At 44.4% G+C, this 6,000-nt stretch overlaps 1 protein-coding gene across 4 annotated transcripts in view; it reads right to left on the bottom strand.

Annotated features, from left to right (window-relative positions):
* Positions 1-1,998, bottom strand: part of Tc2n (tandem C2 domains, nuclear) — a 66,724-nt gene extending 64,726 nt beyond the window's left edge. For 3 of the 4 annotated variants that reach the window (XM_087195488.1, XM_087195489.1, XM_004837060.4), the window contains exon 1: positions 1,870-1,998. The gene's annotated coding sequence lies outside the window, so the exon portion shown is untranslated. Of the gene's footprint in view, positions 1-1,790 lie in introns of all 4 variants that reach the window. The other variant, XM_087195487.1, reaches the window with a different exon arrangement.
* Positions 1,999-6,000: the final 4,002 nt, after the last annotated feature.

Here is a 6,000-nt window from a genome sequence, read left to right on the forward strand (position 1 = left end):
CCCTCTAATAACTATGCTGTCATCTCTCCTTCTAACCTTTGCTTCTCACAATTCAGATTCTCCACTCACTATCTTCATTTCTTTATCCTCTATTAACACCTCAAAATCATTGGCTTCTTCCCTTACCATTCCACTTAAATTATGTTTGCTGAGGTCAACGACCCCTCCTAATTACCAAAGCCAACAGACATTTGATCAGTTCCCAACTTCCTAACCCTTCTGACTATGTGACTCCCCGGACAGACTTCTGTCCTCTCCTGACTTCTAGGCCTCTCTCTCCTAGCCTCCCTCCTCTTTTTAGAATACTCCCCTTGTCTCCTTGATGGACTGTACCCATCACTTAAACATTAGAGTTTTCCATCTTTGGTCTTCCTCTTTTCTTATTCTACATTTATTTTAATGACTTAACTACCACAGCATTAACTACCACAAATCCACTGCTGTGTCTGAGCCTGACTTCAGAAAAAAACCTAATCAGAATAAATCTGTGAATTAGATAGCTCTAACCGATGTCCCATAAAAATCTCAAACTGATTCTCTCTCAACCTGAATCAATCTCTCAATTTATTAGTTTTGTTTATAAACGCACAATTATAATTCAAGTGAAACAGGTAAAATTTAAGACATTGTAAAAACATTTTTCTTGGGAGATTAAAAAAGAAAATTTTATTACAGCTATTTTATTACAGCTTTCTCCCTCGTTATGAAGGTAACACACAGCAAAAATTACTAAAATACAAGAGATGATCAAAAGCAAATCCTCTTAAGTCTCAGCTCTCAAAGGCAAGCACTGTTAACATTTCCTTCTAGAAAAAGAATCAAGAGCTTACACATCAAAATATTAAAACGGTAAATAGCATTTTGTTATTTATCAATATTTTCCAGGCTTTTCTTTTTTACATTACTGAGAAAATATAACTCTACTATCTGCCTACCTGCACTGAGAATCAGAATATTTTAACTACAAAAGCAATCCACGGCTTATTATAAATATTCTAAAGGAATCAACAGCTTGCATCTTATGTCTACCAATCCAGATGTTACAGAGTGTAATATACGCAATTCAACCATTCTCTTTCTATACTTTAAGAAACCGTAGCAGAGAAAAGAAGAAAATGGAAGAGGTAGACGTCAAATCTAAAACTCAGTCTCTATGATGAATATAATCATTATGTGCTGCAAATATGTACTGTACTAATACAAAGTAAGTAAAAGTAAAGGTGATTTATTTTTTTTAAAGACAATTGGGTAGACTGCAGTTTGCAAATACCGAAGGGAGTGACATTTTAACCTCCCCTTTTTGCTAAAGTTTCTGAAACATCGCACAGGAACCCCTTGGCTAAGCTGCTCTCCCCAGACCCAGCGTCCACCTGCCCCCGAAGGCGGCGACGCGGGCCGGGGCAGCGAGCAGGACGCACGGCGTCCCCGCCGGCGGGGGTCCCCCTTCTCGGAGCAGGGTTCCCCCGGTCGGGGCCGGAGTCCCACCGAGCCGACCCGCCAATCTGGACCGCCCACTCCCGCTCAGCGGGCGAGGCTCGGCCCCCCAACCTCCCTCAGGCCTCGGCGAGGTCGGCGTCGTGAGGAGACCCCGAAACGGGCCCCGGAACCCGGCCACCGCGACAAGTAAGAGAAGAAAAAGTCCAATGAGACCAAAAAAAGCCATCCGAAACCGTGGCTCCGCACGCCGCTCTCACAGGACCGGCCAGCACACGCGTCCACACCCGCGAGCCCGGCACGGAGGACGAGGGCGGCCGCGGTCGAGGCCCGAGCGCTCTCCGGGAGAAGTGCACCTGAGCCGCGCCAGCTCCTCTCCCCGCCGAGCGCCCGCCGCCTCCGGAGCCGCGCTGAGGTGGCTCGGCGGCCGCTTACCTGGCCTGGAATCGGGCGCTCAGCCTTCTCCGCGGGAGGGGACGCCAGGCCCCAGCCCGCACCTAGCGCGGCCGCGCCCCGAGGCCCGCCCCTCAGGAACACCCGGCTCCCCTCAGGTACCCTCCCCGCTCGGCCCTCAGGTTGCCCCGCCCCGCCCCCTGAAGGCCCCGCCCCTGAAGGCCCGCCTCTCCCCGCCCCTCACTTTCCGGGACCGCCTCGCTCCTTTCGGGTACCCTGCACTCCCAGGCCTCGGGTTTCCCCGACGTTTCCAAGTCCGCTCCGCCCCCTGACTCCTCTGCTCCTTGCTACTTTTGAGCTGGGGCCTAGGCTAGAAAGGGTATAGGGGAAAAGTGACTGGCTTGATGAATTTGTCTGAACTGGGGATCAAGAAGCCTTTCTTGTAGGAGATGGTCCCGGAAGCATTTTCTTGGAAGCGGAGAAGTTGTCTTGTGTTGTCACTTTCAGTTTTTACTAAAGGTCTAACAGTCCTCGAGAGTTAGCCTGTTTGTCTTTACTTCTGTTGCTTTATGTTTGCTACTACCTTGTCACCAGTGGGCAGGAATATTGAGTGTGTCCACAACACCTTGCACCTCCTGTCTACGATGGAATCTTCTTTGACTCTGGAACAAATTGGCCGGCCCTGTTCTTGTACACCTCCCATGGCAGACATCTCAACTCTGTATTGGACAATTGTCTAATGAATTCCTAGATTATCTGATGACGAATGACTCCGTTTTTGAGAGGATTAATTAAGTGAGTCCAGATCATCTCAAGGCTAAGGGTGGGAGTAGTTCTCAAAATCACATTAATTCAGGGAAAAGGACACAGTATACTTACTTGCTTTCCTTAAGGTTTACAATGGACATTAGCATTTTTCAGGCCCAAGAGCCATGTTTTACTTTGCCTAATTCTCCATTTCCCAAATTTGACCACAGAACTCTCCTTTTGAGAAATGACTGTTACCATTTTGAACATTAATATTTCAACATATTTAGACCAATACTGCTTGGAAGTCCTAGTCCATTCACCTTCAGTACTTTGCCACCAATGTTTGCAAAGTTCTGTACTGTTTATTTACACAAATTTTTCATGAGTCATCTCATTTAAACCTGGCAATTTTGATGTGCCTGGTATCATCCTCATTTTACAGTTAAAAAGAAAAGGATCAAACACCAGTTAGTTGTTGCCCCAGTGCAGAACCAAGATGTGAATCTGGACTTTGAACTGCAAGGCTTCTCAAAGCCCTCTTTGTGTCAGGTACTATGCTATGTGTTGTGTTGTATGCGTGTGCACTCAAATATTTGTTGAATAAATAAAAACAGTCTTCAATAGAACATGAATTCCTAGAGTGCTTGTGGAATAATTTCAAAATATAAATGGGCATATAAGTACAATGGGAGTAGCAGACAGATGTCTGCTTCCCCCCAAGTTATTGCCTTCCCATTTTGTGCCTTAGAAAATCATAACAGTGGAATCCTATATGTAGCCATTCATTTATTCATTCACTTGTTCAACAAACAATTTTGAGAGCTAATAGTATAACAGGCGCCGTTTCAGATACTTGCTTTGAAGAGAAAATAGCATTTCAACAGTGTCACAGTTGCACACCAAACATTAAGTTCTCTTTATGAGCGCTAAGCTGAACTGCTTTCCCCATTCAGTTAGTATCCAGGTAAGGCCCCATGACCAGCAGAATTTGAGCAGAGATAGATTTTCACTTGTGGATCTATAAAACGAGGACTTCACTCACTCTCTCCCTCTTCGCATTCCTTGACATCCTTGGAACATTCCTGAACCATGCTGGCCATTGCTAAACCTATTGTGATAGGAGAAGTCTTTGTTCTGGACTGACTTCATGGAATAAAGCTCTTCCCGCTGCCCACCAACTTTGACTGGGTTGTAAAATGAGGAAAACAAACCTTACTATGTTAAACCACTAGTATGTGGGAAATTTTTTTTCTAGTTGCAAGCTAGCTTTACTTCGATTAGCATTGTCATAAAGGATGACATATAGATTAAATTAAAACATACAGAAATTTTTGTCTCCTGCTCTAGGCATTGTATGGAAAACATGGAATATAAAAATTTATCAAAAAAGGTATTAAGGTCATAGAAATTTTGTTTGTCCCAAATGGATTAAAAAAAAGTCTTTATAGATACACAGGTCTTTGTTCCCTCTCAGATGGCCATCTGATGTGAGCCCTGACATCTTCACCTAAAATCAAGCATAGAGTCACCATCATATCATTTTTATTAGCCCCTCCCAGGATCTCATGAACAGCAAAGGATTTCCCTGAATGAGTCTTAGGAAATCCAGTAGTATTCAAAGTCCTTGATGCCCTGTCTTGCTCTTTTTCCCAAAGGCCAGCCCTGCTGACAACCAGAGGACCCAGGCTTACTCCAGAGCTTGGCCAAAGATCTCTGGAGTCTGGTAGAAGCCCTTCTTAGAGGTGACAGCTATCCACAGATATGTCCACAGCTTCCCTTTGGGTACTGCCCCAGCAGTTAGATGTGCTTGGCTCCCTAGATTCACTGCAAGCTCTGACCTCACAAATCCACCTGTACCAAAGCATCAGGAGGGCTGTCTAGTGACTTTGGTTCTTGAATCCCACCTTCAGATCTCTACATCACTAGTTTCTCCCACAATTCTGTAAGATGTCATTCCTATATTATTACTATTCTGCTATCCTGTATTATTACTATCCTGCTTCCCTGAATGAAACACTATCCATGGGCTTAGCTACCAACTGGAAGATTATGTGGCTTGTCCTACCTTCCCTTCCATTATTAAAGATGAAATGGGGGGGCTATGTGCAGGAACTACAGAAATTTGGGTAAAAAAAATTACACCATGATTGAGATTTTCCCAAGAGCGGTAGGTGACTGGCTGTCCACTCCCTTACCAAGATAGACCTTATCATAGTAAGAGAACTGATTTTCAGTTTTCCAAGCTGAGAAACTTGCTTCTTTCTGACTTCAACATACTAAGTAAATATCTCTTGTGAAGAAGGCTCTGTCAGGCTCACTAGAGGTAGACAATAAGATGCCTGTGTATTGACACAGAATGAGAAATAGAATTGTGGTGGTGCCTAGACATTTGCATCTTACAGCCAAAACACTGTGCCTCCAGGAACAGGAAGCTAAACGATAATCAAAAGATTGCTTAGGGAAAGATATAGAATCCAAATGAGGAGAACTAAGAGGAACATTGAGCATCAAATTTATAATAGCTGTCATCAATACCAAAGAAGGCACTAACCTGTCAGAGGTGTGAACGAGCTGTGTGGTCCTGGAGGAATAATCCTAGTCATAAACCTTCTTCTCTGTAGTAGAATACAGTGTTGATTTTGTCCTGCACTATATCCATGCCCTTAACTATGACTGCAGTTTGTTATACTGAAAGAGTGGAGGATATTTCGCCATCCCTTGATTTGGGTTCAGCTATGTAACTTTCTTTGGTCAATATAATGAGGTGGAAGTAACAATGTTCAAGATCTGAGCTTGGGCCATAAGAGACTTCATGTTTTTCAGCTTGCCTTCTTTTGTTCTATCAATGCTAGATTTGCCTGGGTCCAAGGAGGGTGAGAGACAGTGGAACAGAGTCATGCCACATAAACCCAGCCAAGATCAGGTAATGTCCAGCTGATCAAAAGATATTTGAGAAATAATGAATGATTGTTGTTTCATGCCATGGTGTCTTAGTTACTTTTCTTGTTGTCGAGACAAAATATCCAACACCCAAAGCTGAAGGAGGAAATGTTTATTCCAGCTGAGTTTGTAGAGGTTTCAGTTCATAATTGGCTGACTCCAAAGCAGGGTGGCATGGGACAGGGGCATCACACAGGAGAAACAGTTCATAGCATAGCAGGCAGAATGCAGCAGCAGCAGCAGCAGCAGCAGCAGCAGCAGCAGCAAGCCTGCCTTCTTTCTGTCCCTTTATATTCCATGTAGGCTCGAAGCTTATTGATTGGTTCCACTCACACCCAGGGTGGGGCTTCCATTATCCATACCCTTGATCCCAGTATCACACTCTTAATCCACATTCACACATCCTAATCCAGCCATCTTTGAAACTCCTCACCTATGACCACGTGAGGCTTTGGGGGTCATCTAGATACAAGCCATAACACA

This window comes from Heterocephalus glaber, unplaced genomic scaffold (genome assembly GCF_053883595.1).
Source record: "Heterocephalus glaber isolate CG9 unplaced genomic scaffold, H.glaber_assembly_v1.0 deba00001608, whole genome shotgun sequence".
In the NCBI taxonomy this organism is placed as follows: Eukaryota; Metazoa; Chordata; class Mammalia; order Rodentia; family Bathyergidae; genus Heterocephalus; species Heterocephalus glaber.